At 40.1% G+C, this 16,815-nt stretch overlaps 1 protein-coding gene and 2 long non-coding RNA genes across 9 annotated transcripts in view; 1 reads left to right on the top strand and 2 right to left on the bottom strand.

Annotated features, from left to right (window-relative positions):
* Positions 1-16,815, bottom strand: part of NT5C3A (5'-nucleotidase, cytosolic IIIA) — a 236,780-nt gene that overhangs the window by 12,556 nt on the left and 207,409 nt on the right. The window lies entirely within an intron of this gene.
* On the bottom strand, positions 8,187-9,779 carry LOC134927712 (uncharacterized). The gene is made up of 6 exons (XR_010177713.1): positions 9,721-9,779; positions 9,258-9,328; positions 8,870-8,970; positions 8,676-8,780; positions 8,534-8,591; positions 8,187-8,422 (listed from the first exon to the last, which is right to left on the bottom strand). It is a non-coding gene; the product is annotated as an uncharacterized LOC134927712 (long non-coding RNA).
* On the top strand, positions 14,203-15,806 carry LOC134929041 (uncharacterized). Of its 2 annotated transcripts, none has more exons than XR_010178228.1 (6): positions 14,203-14,248; positions 14,645-14,715; positions 15,003-15,103; positions 15,194-15,294; positions 15,378-15,439; positions 15,547-15,806. It is a non-coding gene; the product is annotated as an uncharacterized LOC134929041 (long non-coding RNA). The 2 variants fall into 2 exon arrangements; XR_010178227.1 differs by having other exon boundaries at positions 15,190-15,294.

The raw sequence follows: 16,815 nt of genomic DNA, 5'->3' as shown, positions 1-16,815 counted from the left end.
TACTTATATGTAAATATATATTTATATGCATACTATATCTTAGAAACAAAGTAAAGGGCGGCACTCCAATGGATTTTTAAAAATAAACAGCTCACCAAGCCAGCTTCATTTCTTTCAACGTTTCAGGTGTCTTTATTTACACCTTTCATCAGGATACAAAAATACAAAAGCACATACCTTATATAGCACCAGCGTGTACAGCACGCCACGCTCCCCCTGCTTCCGGCACCCGGCGCCGACGTCACAAACGCCGTCCCCTACTGTGACGTAGGGTATGGGCGGGATGGTAATCATGGCAACGGACCGGAGTTTAGACGCGTCGCGTCATGTTCCCGCAGGCCGTGCTGACCACGCCTAATAGGCGCGGCTGTTACCATAGCGACTTGCTAAACAACCCGCCAGTGCGCCGGGCTATCAGAATAGGGAGCCCGTGGCAACCCCGTGTGAAAATACCGCTACATACAGCGGATCTCTCCCCGTGCAGAGCAAGAAGGGCTGAGAGACATTACACTCAGTCCAAAAAGCTCTAATGAGGATATCAACGTGATAAACATAAACCCCCACCTAATGCCAGCACCAGAAGGGACAAACAAATATAAAAGATAGCCTGTTTAGAGCAAAATTTTGTGTGGCTGTGTAGATAGTAATAAGACCATACCACATCGTACATATTATAGCATACATAGATGATTGCCTTAAGGATATAAATATAAAGATAGAAACTATAAAACTAAGATCAATACCATAAGAATAGAGCCAAAATATTATAGACTAATTAATGGCCCACAACAGGTCATGTGTACATAGTCTCTAAAGACCATGGACCTGATCATGCAGGAAAAGGTACAAAGACAATGAATACTTCGAATATCTAATCCAGAAGGCAAACTCCAGTAGCGGAAGGGTACACTGAGACAAAAAGATTGTAAAGAGACAAACGATGCAGGTCAGAATAAGCAAAAATGTCATAAGAAGCAAAGGAGGGAAAGATTTTCATTTAGTCCCAAGGGGGCAACAGTGTTGAGCTCGAAGATCCAGCGTGCCTCCAACTGTAATAATTTTCTGTTCCGATCACCTCCTCTAGACATCGGAGGGACATGATCGATGAGCTTGTATCGGAGAGCAGCCATCGTATGTCGTGCCTCCCTAAAATGTCTAGCGACAGGCTGCTCCATCTCCTTCCCTTCCAAAGCCTGCCTTATGGCTGATCTATGTTGCGCTGCCCGTTCTCTGAAAGTACAGGTGGTTTTGCCAATATAAGCAAGGCCGCAGGGACATTTGATGATGTAGATCACGAATTTGGACGTGCAGGTCAAAACATGCTTAATGGGAATTTTCTTCCCTGAGTGTGGGTGTAGTACTACTGGACCCACTTCTAAGTACCTGCAAGTAGTACAACCTAAACACCTGTATGAGCCAGGTTTCTTCGTTAAAAAGTGAGAGCGTAACTCCATTTTCTCAGCCGTAGTGTCATTGTGCACCAACCAGTCTTTCAAATTACGTCCCCTCCGATGACAGTTCTGCACCCTGTATTGATTAAGGGATGGTAAAGATTTATCAGTCTTAATGATTGGCCACAATTCTCTGACCTTTCTCCTCACTACTGTGCTTGCAGTATTGTAGGTGGTAATTAACGGTATTACCTTTTCTGGGGTTTTTTCTCTCCGCTGTAGACATTGTGTACGTGGAAGTGCCAAAGCTTTTCTTTTGGCACCCTCAAGGTCCTTCAACGGGTACCCTCTCTCTAGGTATTTCCCAATCATTCCATCCAATTCTAACTCACAATCATCCTGATTACTGATGATACGTCTGGCACGAAGAAATTGTGAGAAGGGTAAACCCTTTTTCATAGCCATGGGATGGAAACTTTTGGCATGTAATAACGTATTTTTGTCAGTAGGCTTATGATACACTGATGTCTGTAGATGGTTCTCATGCCTCGTAATCTGCACATCCAGATAATGAATAACGTCAGTGCTACATTCGAACGTTTATTTAATGTTGGCATCCAGATGGTTAATTGTCTGCATCCGGTCCTTGAATTCTTCTGGAGTGCCTGCCCAAATGAGTAACAGATCATCAATGTAGCGTGTAAAGAGGATAAGTCTCTCAGCTAAGGATGGATTTTGTAGAAATAAACGCTTCTCTACATTCAGCATGTAGGCATTTGCAAAAGCCGGTGCTACATTGCTCCCCATGGCGCAACCGAGCCGCTGTAGATAAAAGTGTCCATCAAAGTAAAAAAAGTTACGTGTGAGTGTCTTCTCCAGTAAAGCAAGAAAAAATTCCACGTCTGTCCCTTTATAGATGGAATTGCCCGACAATAGAGTTCTCACAGCCTCAATACCCTCCTGATGAGGGATGTTCGTATATAAACTCACTACGTCAACGCTTGCAAGTGTACATATTTCCGGAAGCTGCGTGAGATTCTGTAATAGTAGAAGTAGCTGGGTGGTGTCCAAAAGAACCGTCGGTTCTGCTTGAATAACAGGCTGAAGAAAACTATCCAAATACTTAGAGATGTTGCTGTAAAGGGATCCCCGGGCCGAGATTATAGGGCGTCCTGGGGGGGCGTCCCGATTTTTATGGACTTTTGGCAGCGTGTACAAGAGTGGTGTTACAGGATAGTCAACCGTCAAAGCCTTCAATGTTTGCTTGTCTATGATGGCATTTTGATGGGCTTGCATCAGGATCATATCGATCTCTTGTTTGAACCTGACCGTTGGATCTGCGCCCAACTTGCAATATACAGCCTGATCGTTTAATTGACGGTAAATCTCTGCATTGTATGCTGGTAGATCTTGTAACACTATTGCTCCACCCTTGTCGGCAGCCCTTATGACTACAGATCTATTTTTGCTTAGATCTTGCAAACTCCCCTTTTGATAAGTTAGAAGAAACTCCGGATAGTTTGCCTGCTTCATGATCAACACCGTCTTCCAACATGTGAGCGTAGCTCTTGATGGCTGCGTTGTGAGTCTGCGGCTCAAAGATGGATTTAGGCCGTATAGGGTGTTTGCTGGATACAACCTCTTCCACGGCAGTATTTTTCCCATAAAATTCTTTTAATTTAATATTTCTCTGGTGCTTCCAGGAATCCACTTTCCAATCAAATCGGTTGAACCTGGTTACTGGTACAAAGGTTAACCCCTTGTTGAGTAATGAAGATTCATCTGCAGTTAAGACATGGGATGAAAGGTTAATAATGAGGTCACTTTCAGGCCTTAGCGTTTTTCTCTGCCTCTCCCCCTGCCTGCTCCGCCTTGTTTTGCCGCGGCATCTTTTCTTGGGGCAACCTTTGCCCGTGTCGTAGCCCCTAAAGGGGGTTTACCTGTGTTGGAGGTTGGCGCCTGATCAGAGTCGGTAGCCGAGCTGTCCACAGCTGACCCCTCAGTGTCCGTCAAGAACCTTCTGGTATTGCGTCTAGGGAAAAATTTCTTATTTCTTACTGGAAATTTCCCTGTGGCCCATGGGTATACAGTCTGTTCCTCATAATCTTTGTTGACAGCTGCCAACTTGGTTTTCTTGTATTTAATTAACTCCTGCCTATGGGAGTCAAGTTTGGCCTGTAATTTTTGCAACCAATCTTCCCTGGTATCATTTACTAGAAGATGTCTAGAGGTACGTTCTATCTCATTAATTTTTGATGTGGTTTCATTCAGAATTCTAGTGGATTCCTCCACGACCAAGATCATCAGGTCCAGCGAGCACTTATTCAACACCGCTGCCCACCGTCTGCAGAATTCAGGGTTCGTCCTTCCAATTGTGGGAATATTTTTTATTCTAAATCCCCTAGGGATTTTACGTTCCCTGTAATAATCAGAGATGGTGACACCATGTAAATGGTAGTCAATCTCCCTTTTACGTAACTTCAGTAAAGCAAAATAAATATCTTCTGCAGAATCGCCTCCTGCTGCGGATTGGAAGGTATCCTTTACCAACAGTGCCTCGGCCTCTGACTCTGAAAAACTTAACAAATCCCCTGTGGGTAAATTCACAGCATGAAAACCCAGGGTTTTAGATATGCCAGCTCCTGCTTCCATATTAAATAAATCTATGCACAACTGTGCATTCAATTAGTCCCAACTGGTGAACAAACACCTATTTAAAAGTGAAACACACTCACACAAATCCCAGCACTGACGTTATTCATATACAAAGTAGCGTGGTTGCCATGTCAGAAAGATACTTGCATGTCCAAGTCCTCTTCAAACAACACCAGATACGACCGGCACTCCTACAGCAGATAATGAATACCAGGGTGCCTTCCCGTGGCACTACAAGGCCCAGCAAACAGAAACAAAGTAAAGGGCGGCACTCCAATGGATTTTGAAAAATAAACAGCTCACCAAGCCAGCTTCATTTCTTTCAACGTTTCAGGTGTCTTTATTTACACCTTTCGTCAGGATACAAAAATACAAAAGCACATACCTTATATAGCACCAGCGTGTACAGCACGCCACGCTCCCCCTGCTTCCGGCACCCGGCGCCGACGTCACAAACGCAGATGAATCTTCATTACTCAACAAGGGGTTAACCTTTGTACCAGTAACCAGGTTCAACCGATTTGATTGGAAAGTGGATTCCTGGAAGCACCAGAGAAATATTAAATTAAAAGAATTTTATGGGAAAAATACTGCCGTGGAAGAGGTTGTATCCAGCAAACACCCTATACGGCCTAAATCCATCTTTGAGCCGCAGACTCACAACGCAGCCATCAAGAGCTACGCTCGCATGTTGGAAGACGGTGTTGATCATGAAGCAGGCAAACTATCCGGAGTTTCTTCTAACTTATCAAAAGGGGAGTTTCAAGCATTGCAAGATCTAAGCAAAAATAGATCTGTAGTCATAAGGGCTGCCGACAAGGGTGGAGCAATAGTGTTACAAGATCTACCAGCATACAATGCAGAGATTTACCGTCAATTAAACGATCAGGCTGTATATTGCAAGTTGGGCGCAGATCCAACGGTCAGGTTCAAACAAGAGATCGATATGATCCTGATGCAAGCCCATCAAAATGCCATCATAGACAAGCAAACATTGAAGGCTTTGACGGTTGACTATCCTGTAACACCACTCTTGTACACGCTGCCAAAAGTCCATAAAAATCGGGACGCCCCCCCAGGACGCCCTATAATCTCGGCCCGGGGATCCCTTTACAGCAACATCTCTAAGTATTTGGATAGTTTTCTTCAGCCTGTTATTCAAGCAGAACCGACGGTTCTTTTGGACACCACCCAGCTACTTCTACTATTACAGAATCTCACGCAGCTTCCGGAAATATGTACACTTGCAAGCGTTGACGTAGTGAGTTTATATACGAACATCCCTCATCAGGAGGGTATTGAGGCTGTGAGAACTCTATTGTCGGGCAATTCCATCTATAAAGGGACAGACGTGGAATTTTTTCTTGCTTTACTGGAGAAGACACTCACACGTAACTTTTTTTACTTTGATGGACACTTTTATCTACAGCGGCTCGGTTGCGCCATGGGGAGCAATGTAGCACCGGCTTTTGCAAATGCCTACATGCTGAATGTAGAGAAGCGTTTATTTCTACAAAATCCATCCTTAGCTGAGAGACTTATCCTCTTTACACGCTACATTGATGATCTGTTACTCATTTGGGCAGGCACTCCAGAAGAATTCAAGGACCGGATGCAGACAATTAACCATCTGGATGCCAACATTAAATAAACGTTCGAATGTAGCACTGACGTTATTCATTATCTGGATGTGCAGATTACGAGGCATGAGAACCATCTACAGACATCAGTGTATCATAAGCCTACTGACAAAAATACGTTATTACATGCCAAAAGTTTCCATCCCATGGCTGTGAAAAAGGGTTTACCCTTCTCACAATTTCTTCGTGCCAGACGTATCATCAGTAATCAGGATGATTGTGAGTTAGAATTGGATGGAATGATTGGGAAATACCTAGAGAGAGGGTACCCGTTGAAGGACCTTGAGGGTGCCAAAAGAAAAGCTTTGGCACTTCCACGTACACAATGTCTACAGCGGAGAGAAAAAACCCCAGAAAAGGTAATACCGTTAATTACCACCTACAATACTGCAAGCACAGTAGTGAGGAGAAAGGTCAGAGAATTGTGGCCAATCATTAAGACTGATAAATCTTTACCATCCCTTAATCAATACAGGGTGCTGAACTGTCATCGGAGGGGACGTAATTTGAAAGACTGGTTGGTGCACAATGACACTACGGCTGAGAAAATGGAGTTACGCTCTCACTTTTTAACGAAGAAACCTGGCTCATACAGGTGTTTAGGTTGTACTACTTGCAGGTACTTAGAAGTGGGTCCAGTAGTACTACACCCACACTCAGGGAAGAAAATTCCCATTAAGCATGTTTTGACCTGCACGTCCAAATTCGTGATCTACATCATCAAATGTCCCTGCGGCCTTGCTTATATTGGCAAAACCACCTGTACTTTCAGAGAACGGGCAGCGCAACATAGATCAGCCATAAGGCAGGCTTTGGAAGGGAAGGAGATGGAGCAGCCTGTCACTAGACATTTTAGGGAGGCACGACATACGATGGCTGCTCTCCGATACAAGCTCATCGATCATGTCCCTCCGATGTCTAGAGGAGGTGATCGGAACAGAAAACTATTACAGTTGGAGGCACGCTGGATCTTCGAGCTCAACACTGTTGCCCCCTTGGGACTAAATGAAAATCTTTCCCTCCTTTGCTTCTTATGACATTTTTGCTTATTCTGACCTGCATCGTTTGTCTCTTTACAATCTTTTTGTCTCAGTGTACCCTTCCGCTACTGGAGTTTGCCTTCTGGATTAGATATTCGAAGTATTCATTGTCTTTGTACCTTTTCCTGCATGATCAGGTCCATGGTCTTTAGAGACTATGTACACACGACCTGTTGTGGGCCATTAATTAGTCTATAATATTTTGGCTCTATTCTTATAGTATTGATCTTAGTTTTATAGTTTCTATCTTTATATTTATATCCTTAAGGCAATCATCTATGTATGCTATAATCTGTACGATGTGGTATGGTCTTATTACTATCTACACAGCCACACAAAATTTTGCTCTAAACAGGCTATCTTTATATTTGTTTGTCCCTTCTGGTGCTGGCATTAGGTGGGGGTTTATGTTTATCACGTTGATATCCTCATTAGAGCTTTTTGGACTGAGTGTAATGTCTCTCAGCCCTTCTTGCTCTGCACGGGGAGAGATCCGCTGTATGTAGCGGTATTTTCACACGGGGTTGCCACGGGCTCCCTATTCTGATAGCCCGGCGCACTGGCGGGTTGTTTAGCAAGTCGCTATGGTAACAGCCGCGCCTATTAGGCGTGGTCAGCACGGCCTGCGGGAACATGACGCGACGCGTCTAAACTCCGGTCCGTTGCCATGATTACCATCCCGCCCATATCCTGCGTCACAGTAGGGGACGGCGTTTGTGACGTCGGCGCCGGAAGCAGGGGGAGCGTGGCGTGCTGTACACGCTGGTGCTATATAAGGTATGTGCTTTTGTATTTTTGTATCCTGACGAAAGGTGTAAATAAAGACACCTGAAACGTTGAAAGAAATGAAGCTGGCTTGGTGAGCTGTTTATTTTTCAAAATCCATTGGAGTGCCGCCCTTTACTTTGTTTCTGTTTGCTGGGCCTTGTAGTGCCACGGGAAGGCACCCTGGTATTCATTATCTGCTGTAGGAGTGCCGGTCGTATCTGGTGTTCATACTATATATTATATATGTGTTGGGATTGGGTTACCGACTGATCCATGATTACATCCCCCCCAAAAAAATATATACACACATCTCCAAATGGTCCAGTACTCTCCATAATAAACAGTGCTTCAGCCTTGTGCCCTCACAGAGAATCAATGTACAGTGCAAAAGTGCGGCCCTCCCGGCATATCATAGAAAAATGAACACACAACCACCCGGCCGGTGTAATCAGTCAACGTTTCAAAGTGCAGCACTTTTGCACTGATATATATATAAATAAAATAAAAACCAGTTTCCCAAGTGCGCTAAATAAGACTGTATCTACAATGATTCTTTCAGTGTTGTTTCCATAAGTCAGAATTGAATACTGGAGAAGATTTGTATCTGGGAACCTGTAACGGACACCCCTCACCAAGATGGTCACCCAAACAAGAGGCCCAAGGCCAATTAGTAAAAAATTGTTTTAATAACACATGTTAAAACAAATACAGTTTTCACATAAAATTCCTCATATAGTGTTCACAAGATGTGTTTAAAATGATGACAATAAAGGATAACCAGTATGTTCGTTGTGTGGTCTTTAACTCTAGATACTCCCTCACTTTTTTCAAGGTGCGATCTTAAGAGGGAGTATCTTCACAAACTATGCTGGAAACTCCTGACTGACAAACCCAACGCGTTTCGTCTCATCGACTTCATCAGGGGTAACTTGTTTGGGGATGAATAAAAAGAATTAATTTAGTTTATAAGGACTGATGTCCAAAATTTGAAGAGCAAAGAATATAAATGGTATGAGAATTTAGAAAAAAAGGTACCTACCAAATATATAAAACAGGCTTATTTGCCATTAATAGATTTGTGTGTGGAGAATCACAACCTAAAATTGTGAATGAAAAAAACACATTAATAAATGTGTTTTATAACTACTCAAGAAATTTCTAATAAAAATGTTGGGGCATACCTTGTATATAGTGATAAAAAGGGATTCTCTTAAGTTCGCTCCTGATAGGAGCTTTCTTGGTGGTTCCTTTTAGGAATCCTAATGGTCCTAGATATAAAATTCTGCCTAATAGGGAGGAAACAAGGGATCTGATATAAGCCAATATTAGGGAGAATTGAGGGGTGTAATCTATTTTATTGATAAGTAGAACATACCTTAAAGATAATTATTCAATACTCGTTTGTGGAGCTCCTTATAGGGACTATTGATTGAGGTTCCCTTTAAAAATACTGGCAGTCAGATTTTGACGCACTGCCTAGAAAGGGGAAAATTCACATATATACCGATTATTAAAGAAAAAAGGAAATCTATATTAATGGTTCTAATGTTTACCAATAACCTGATCCATTAAGCAAATACCTGAATAAGATATCCAGATCTTACAATCAGGACTATTTCTGATTCAGGTATTAGCCCGTATATAGAATACTTCTAGGAAAAAATACTTCTAGAAAAAAAAATAATCAGAATTTAATTAATTATTAATGAAAGGTGTTTCAGTCATTTGGAGATCATATTCAAGGCATAAATAGATGTACATACCAAAAAGTATAAAGCTGATTTGACAATCACAACGCAATGAAAACCTCCTCAGTAAAACTCACAGAATGGATCTTTTAAAAAATAGAAACATTGTCACTGATTAAACAATGAAAACATTAATCAGAGAGAGCATATTTTATCAGCAAAGAGATCTCAGTAGTAATTATCTTCCAGAGATCATACAGGTAAGAAAGTTATATCCATAGTAATTCAAGTTTTCAAGAAAACTGGAAACACAGAAATAATAATAATAATTGATTCAGACTTCCAGGATATAAAGCAAACAAAAGTAATATACAAAAACATTGTTGTTTAAAAGGGACATTGTTTTATCTTTAGCAACATCAATTAAACTTATTTCTACAGGTCAAATGAACAAAAAGGTTTCCATCCATAGTGATTAGGTGAAGCCTCCAAAAGCAAAGCAAGCAGATAAAGTATAATATATAAAATGTGAACTCACCCTGAGAGTTTCTGGCTGTGAATGGAAGTGGCAGAGTGAAGCTGTAATTGCTACAGCTGTTATTTAAGCTGCTCCCATAGTTACATCACTTCCTTTAATTACAAACCATTTAGAAGTTAAATTATTCTAAATGAATGATTGAGCTTGATTTGTATGGATGCAGCTGACTTCCATTTGGGATTCCAAATGAAAGTCCTGCTTGGGTTATAATAGAGCCCACAGTGTATAATTGAAAGACTTATAGATGTTATTGAATAGCCCACACCTGGCTGGAAAAGCATACTTCCTTTATGCGTTCCAGAATGCGTTCCAGCTGGCTATTGGTTGCATTAGTACTCTGACGTTAGAAAAGAGGGATGTGTTATTATTATTATGGCCTCCGCTCACTAAGGCGGTATCCATGGTGATCTAGACGCCCCCTGTACTGAGTACAGGGCGTCTATTCCCCGTCTGGCCGCACCTTCTATTTCCTATGTGGCGCGTCACAGGCACGTGAAACACCCTGGACCCGTCGACACTTGATGCGTCGTGAGCCCACGCCGTGCCACATACCCGCGACACGCCTCCTGACGCATTACGCGTCATTAACATGCAACTGAGCAACAGTTCCCTTATTGCTTTAAACTACATGTCAATGACGCTCCACGCATGACGCATAGCGCGTCACCGGCATGCAGCTATAACCGCGTCACCGCGCCCATCTTCATCTAATGTGTGGCGCGTCCCCAGTACCTCCTTGGTGGGGCGCGGCTGTCCACTCGTACACATCCCACGGTGGTCAGCCACTTCCCTGGACACACTGGTCCGCCAGCTGCTGGCCACGCCCCTAACTCGATCCATCAAACTTGTGTATCAGACATAAAATGATAATAAAAATAATACTAAAAAGAGTAGTTTAATGTATATTTATTTGTCTTACACAAAAAACCTGTTTCGGTGGAGAATACTTTAAGAATCTATTGCTTCTGAATATATAACTATATCTAAAATGTGATACATATATATGGAATCATTTCCAATATCAATTCAATCGATTGTGATTTAAGTGTGGAATCCCATGGTGGGGACTACAGATGTATGTGTATGCTCTTCTTAATGTCTAGACTGGGACTATAAAGGGAGACTTATAGTTTCATAAAGAAACCTTTCACAATATATAAAGAAATTAAATAAGATATATTGAGTGGTGGAAAATAAACTGCTAATTGAACCCTTTATGTATGTGATTTCGATAAATTGCTGGTGTGTTGGGTTGTATTAAGTGTTGGCTAATAGTCCTTTATAATGTGCAGTCTATATTATTGATGTGAAGTGAACTAAATATTGATTCCCTAAATAAGTGTTGGCTTAGTTTAGAGCCTTTTGTGATATGTGATCTAAAATGAGTGACTTAAAGTAGCATCTCTAGAGAAAGAGAGAGAAGAAAAAAATAAAAATAATAAATAAAAATAAAGTACATGCCCCCCGCCACTCCCTCCTCTGCTTGGCTGCTTTGCATTTAAGGGCCTCAGTTTTACATCTCTGATGCAGTTGAAAAAAGATCTAAGAACAGTTGGAATCTAAACACATATTCCCTCTTGAGACTATAATATACATGTTGCTACCCACTCTATAAATACTCAGAGTTTTATTCTAAATATAAATACAGATATATTGGTTAAAGAAATTATATGATGTCTATGTTTTCATTGAGGCCGTTCGGATGAAGAGTGTTTAGAGTGAAAATCCAAAAGGATTCTCTTCTGGAGAGTAAACGTTCTTTGTCACCTCCTCTTGGACCTAATTTAATCTGTTCTAATATGGTGAATTTCAAATCTTTAACGTTAGAGTTGTGTACTTCTGCAAAGTGACGTGGTAAATTGTGATTGGTAACTTTGTTTTTTATGCCTCGTAGATGTTCCTGAATTCTAAGTTTAACATTACGTTTTGTTTTTCCTATGTAAATTAGACTGCAACTGCAAGTTATTCTGTAGATGACAAATTCACTGTTGCAGTTGACTATCTTTTAGAGTATAGTCTATTCCATTTTCATGTTTCCAGGAAAAAGTGGATTTCTCCATGAACTTGCAACATATGCAACGATTACATGGGAAACAACCTATAGTTGTGTTTTAAAATGAAATCTATGCTGTCCAGAATAAATTTTGTTTCCACCTCTGATTTATCTGAGTCAGCTGTTACAAAAGCCTGTGTTGCTTCGATCCCCTTTATATGGGGAATGGAGGAATAACAGGCCTTATATTCCTCCATTCGATTAATAACCAAAATACTAGATAAACACTGGCCTATTCTTCTAAAAGATCCGATTCTTGGACCCTCGCTCCCTCCTAAACCACAAGTAGTATTTAGAAGGGCCAAGAATCTAAAGAGTATTCTAGCACCAAGTACGATAAAATCAACAAAATCCATCATTCAACCTAGGTCAAACTTCCTAACTGAAAAAACTATAGGTTGTTTCCCATGTAATCGTTGCATATGTTGCAAGTTCATGGAGAAATCCACTTTTTCCTGGAAACATGAAAATGGAATAGACTATACTCTAAAAGATAGAGTCAACTGCAACAGTGAATTTGTCATCTACAGAATAACTTGCAGTTGCAGTCTAATGTACATAGGAAAAACAAAACGTAATGTTAAACTTAGAATTCAGGAACATCTACGAGGCATAAAAAACAAAGTTACCAATCACAATTTACCACGTCACTTTGCAGAAGTACACAACTCTAACGTTAAAGATTTGAAATTCACCATATTAGAACAGATTAAATTAGGTCCAAGAGGAGGTGACAAAGAACGTTTACTCTCCAGAAGAGAATCCTTTTGGATTTTCACTCTAAATACTCTTCATCCGAACGGCCTCAATGAAAACATAGACATCATATAATTTCTTTAACCAATATATCTGTATTTATATTTAGAATAAAACTCTGAGTATTTATAGAGTGGGTAGCAACATGTATATTATAGTCTCAAGAGGGAATATGTGTTTAGATTCCAACTGTTCTTAGATCTTTTTTCAACTGCATCAGAGATGTAAAACTGAGGCCCTTAAATGCAAAGCAGCCAAGCAGAGGAGGGAGTGGCGGGGGGCATGTACTTTATTTTTATCTATTATTTTTATTTTTTTCTTCTCTCTCTTTCTCTAGAGATGCTACTTTAAGTCACTCATTTTAGATCACATATCACAAAAGGCTCTAAACTAAGCCAACACTTATTTAGGGAATCAATATTTAGTTCACTTCACATCAATAATATAGACTGCACATTATAAAGGACTATTAGCCAACACTTAATACAACCCAACACACCAGCAATTTATCGAAATCACATACATAAAGGGTTCAATTAGCAGTTTATTTTCCACCACTCAATATATCTTATTTAATTTCTTTATATATTGTGAAAGGTTTCTTTATGAAACTATAAGTCTCCCTTTATAGTCCCAGTCTAGACATTAAGAAGAGCATACACATACATCTGTAGTCCCCACCATGGGATTCCACACTTAAATCACAATCGATTGAATTGATATTGGAAATGATTCCATATATATGTATCACATTTTAGATATAGTTATATATTCAGAAGCAATAGATTCTTAAAGTATTCTCCACCGAAACAGGTTTTTTGTGTAAGACAAATAAATATACATTAAACTACTCTTTTTAGTATTATTTTTATTATCATTTTATGTCTGATACACAAGTTTGATGGATCGAGTTAGGGGCGTGGCCAGCAGCTGGCGGACCAGTGTGTCCAGGGGCGTGGCTGACCACCGTGGGATGTGTACGAGTGGACAGCCGCGCCCCACCAAGGAGGTACTGGGGACGCGCCACACATTAGATGAAGATGGGCGCGGCTAGCTGCATGCCGGTGACGTGCTATGCGTCATGCGTGGAGCGTCATTGACATGTAGTTTAAAGCAATAAGGGAACTGTTGCTCAGTTGCGTGTTAATGACGCGTAATGCGTCAGGAGGCGTGTCGCGGGTATGTGGCACGGCGCGGGCTCACGACGCATCAAGTGTCGAGGGGTCCAGGGTGTTTCACGTGCCTGTGACGCGCCACATAGGAAATAGAAGGTGCGGCCAGACGGGGAATAGACGCCCTGTACTCAGTACAGGGGGCGTCTAGATCACCATGGATACCGCCTTAGTGAGCGGAGGCCATAATAATAATAACACATCCCTCTTTTCTAACGTCAGAGTACTAATGCAACCAATAGCCAGCTGGAACGCATACCGGAAGTATGCTTTTCCAGCCAGGTGTGGGCTATTCAAAAACATCTATAAGTCTTTCAATTATACACTGTGGGCTCTATTATAACCCAAGCAGGACTTTCATTTGGAATCCCAAATGGAAGTCAGCTGCATCCATACAAATCAAGCTCAATCATTCATTTAGAATAATTTAACTTCTAAATGGTTTGTAATTAGAGGAAGTGATGTAACTATGGGAGCAGCTTAAATAGCAGCTGTAGCAATTACAGCTTCACTCTGTCACTTCCATTCACAGCCAGAATCTCTCAGGGTGAGTTCACATTTTATATATTATACTTTATCTGCTTGCTTTGCTTTTGGAGGCTTCACCTAATCACTATGGATGGAAACCTTTTTGTTCATTTGACCTGTAGAAATAAGTTTAACTGATGTTGCTAAAGATAAAACAATGTCCCTTTCAACAACAATGTTTTTGTATATTACTTTTGTTTGCTTTATATCCTGGAAGTCTGAATCAATTATTATTATTATTTCTGTGTGTCCAGTTTTCTTGAAAACTTGAATTACTATGGATATACCGTAATTTTCTTACCTGTATGATCTCTGGAAGATAATTACTACTGAGATCTCTTTGCTGATAAAATATGCTCCCTCTGATTAATGTTTTCATTGTTTAATCAGTGACAATGTTTCTATTTTTTAAAAGATCCATTCTGTGAGTTTTACTGAGGAGGTTTTCATTGCGTTGTGATTGTCAAATCAGCTTTATACTTTTTGGTATGTACATCTATTTATGCCTTGAATATGATCTCCAAATGACTGAAACACCTTTCATTAATAATTAATTAAATTCTGATTTATTTTTTTTCTAGAAGTATTTTTTCCTAGAAGTATTCTATATACGGTCTTATACCTGAATCAGAAATAGTCCTGATTGTAAGATCTGGATATCTTATTCAGGTATTTGCTTAATGGATCAGGTTATTGGTAAACATTAGAACCATTAATATAGATTTCCTTTTTTCTTTAATAATCGGTATATATGTGAATTTTCCCCTTTCTAGGCAGTGCGTCAAAATCTGACTGCCAGTATTTTTAAAGGGAACCTCAATCAATAGTCCCTATAAGGAGCTCCACAAAGGAGTCTCGAATAATTATCTTTAAGGTATGTTCTACTTATCAATAAAATAGATTACACCCCTCAATTCTCCCTAATAGCTTATATCAGATCCCTTGTTTCCTCCCTATTAGGCAGAATTTTATATCTAGGACCATTAGGATTCCTAAAAGGAACCACCAAGAAAGCTCCTATCAGGAGCGAACTTAAGAGAATCCCTTTTTATCACTATATCCAAGGTATGCCCTGACATTTTTATTAGAAATTTCTTGAGTAGTTATAAAACACATTTATTAATGTATTTTTGCATTCACAATTTTAGGTTGTGATTCTCCACACACAAATCTATTAATGGCAAATAAGCCTGTTTTATATATTTGGCAGGTACCTTTTTTTCTAAATTCTCATACCATTTATATTCTTTGCTCTTCAAATTTTGGACATCAGTCCTTATAAACTAAATGCATTCTTTTTATTCATCCCCAAACAAGTTACCCCTGATGAAGTCGATAAGACGAAACGCGTTGGATTTGTCAGTCAGGAGTTTCCAGCATAGTTTGGGAAGATACTCCCTCTTAAGCTCGCACCTTGAAAAAGGTGAGGGAGTATCTAGAGTTAAAGACCACACAATGAACATACTGGTTATCCTTTATTGTCATCATTTTAAACACATCTTTGTGAACACTATATGAGGAATTTTATGTGAAAACTGTATTTGTTTTAACATGTTATTAAAATAATTTTTTACTAATTGGCCTTGGGCCTCTTGTTTGGGTGACCATCTTGGTGAGGGGTGTCCGTTACAGGTTCCCAGATACAAATCTTCTCCAGTATTCAATTCTGACTTATGGAAACAACACTGGGAGAATCATTGTAGATACAGTTTTATTTAGCGCACTTGGGAAACTGTTTTTTATTCTGTATGCTATTGAGGTCCTCCAACAGGGACCTCTCCCGTTGTGCTGCTTTGAATTTGGCGCAAGATAAAGATACTTTTGTGTTTTATATACATATATATATATATATATATATATATAATTTTCTTTTAAAATCATATGGAATGTTTTTTCCTTATTTTTAAGTATGCATTTGTGGAATGAATTATGCAGTTTCCACCTAAGTAGTTATATCTCTGGCTCTTTTGCTTTAAACTATAGTGGAGCTTTACAGTACTAAGGGGAGCTTTTGTATGCAATTAGGAAAGTGTTAAACACATCAGATGTGGTTTTCATATCCAAAGTACAGATTTAATATCCTGCAGTTTGTATACTGGAAATCCAGAACGCTTCCAATCTGGCATTTTGCGAACCACCAAACTTTGAGGACCCTTGCAAGAAGTACTGTGACTGGCCTAACAGGTTTGAAAAAGGTGGGTTAGTGATTATCTCTTTGCCATTGCCATGTCATCCTTATCCTGGAAGAACCCAGGACGAGAATATCTAGCCCCAAACGTATAGTACAGTGGAGGCAAAAAGACTCTCGTATGTTAAAGGTTAACGGCTAAATGCTATTCAAAGTGTTAGTACATAACCTAAAAGTGCATAGAGTACAGTTTATTTTCAGTTGGTTATGAATAGGATATCGACCAGATGGTGGCCTTCATTCATGATACACATTTGTAGTCGATTTCTGAAGGTTCATATCACTTGTTGGGTCATTGCCGGCATTATCATTGCAATTTCTTCATGAAGCTCTGGGTATGCTAACCAGCAGAATTTTCGTTACTGAGCGGTAAACAATTCTCATCAGCTTCATGAAAG

The sequence above is a fragment of the Pseudophryne corroboree genome, chromosome 5, assembly GCF_028390025.1.
Source record: "Pseudophryne corroboree isolate aPseCor3 chromosome 5, aPseCor3.hap2, whole genome shotgun sequence".
NCBI lineage: Eukaryota > Metazoa > Chordata > Amphibia > Anura > Myobatrachidae > Pseudophryne > Pseudophryne corroboree.
The sequence above is the reverse complement of the archived record's forward strand: the minus strand, read 5'-3'. Positions and strand labels throughout refer to the sequence as shown.